This window comes from Corvus brachyrhynchos, unplaced genomic scaffold, assembly GCF_000691975.1.
Source record: "Corvus brachyrhynchos isolate BGI_N302 unplaced genomic scaffold, ASM69197v1 scaffold253, whole genome shotgun sequence".
Classification (NCBI taxonomy): domain Eukaryota; kingdom Metazoa; phylum Chordata; class Aves; order Passeriformes; family Corvidae; genus Corvus; species Corvus brachyrhynchos.
The window spans coordinates 423633-424884 of NW_008237231.1; positions in this window are offsets into that span (position 1 = coordinate 423633).

Here is a 1252-nt window from a genome sequence, read left to right on the forward strand (position 1 = left end):
TTACTAAACTCTAGTAAATTAATGGAAAAGACAAGTAGAGAAATTACGTATAAATACTTTCATGCTGTAATGCAAATAATGATAAGTAAATGTAAAAGAGAAGATGTACTAATGCTAGCTTTTAACTCACAGAGAATTCTTAGTTTTGCTTTGTTCTAAGATCTCAAAGGAGATCAAAACTTAGTTCAATCCTATAATATGGGTTTCTGGGTTTTTTCCCCTCAAGGTTAAATAGTAGCATCTGTATTACAACTTCAAAGTCCCAGTTAAGATTTCCCAATTGTGAGTTTCTTTTCTCCCTGTACCTTAATGTTTCCAGCCTTTGAAAAAGGTTCAGTGTTTGAAAAAATAGCTTTCCTTTAATCATGAAATAGGCTGAAGTTCACCCAAGCAGCCAGTCACATCCACGTAATCTGTGGGAATCTTTGACCAGAGACAGAAATCAGGAGCTTGGCGTGCCCTGCTTCACCCAGGCTGGTGCTGCCTGAGCAGGCGGGGATTTCTCAGCTGTTCCATGTGACCCTGGTTTGCTCAGAGGAGGGGAGGACATGCTCTTGCTTAAGTGGCTCTAAAGCTGCCTCCTGATTTCTGGAATTACCTCGCTCAGCTGAGTGACATCACTACGTGGTGCCACTGAATATTAAACTCTTGATTGTGTGACTGTTGATTTTTTGTTTCCCGGTGTTGGAGCTAAACATTCTGCCCTGTGAATTTGCTACCAGCTGTTTCCACCAATATTTGCAGTTTTTGCCTTTATATCAATATACTACTGGTTTTGGCTTTAAGGCATCATAGATAGCAGTCTTAATAACTAGTGCAGAAGGGAAATGCAATAAGACTAGCAAAACCAGAAATAATCTTTATAAACATGATTATAGATTTTATATGTATCATTGCATGTTATATCTAGTAAGCTGTATATGTAATACTTTAACAATAGTATATAATAATTTAATAAATGTATTATATATTTATAAATGTGGACTTCTATATATATGCACACATTGCTTTACAGTATCTTATCTTTCAATTAAGCATAGGTCTGTGTTTTCCTCTGCAATTAAGTAAGTACACAATTACCTATACATAGTTAAATCCTTCATTTGTTATTTTTCATCAGAAGGAGGTGTTTAATATATTTAAATGACTCCCGATTAAAATTACTTGGGGTTTCCATTTAAAACAGCAGTCAGGCAAAAATCTGAAAATACTGCCTTGAAAATATTTTTTCTTTAAAATGAATATGCAATTT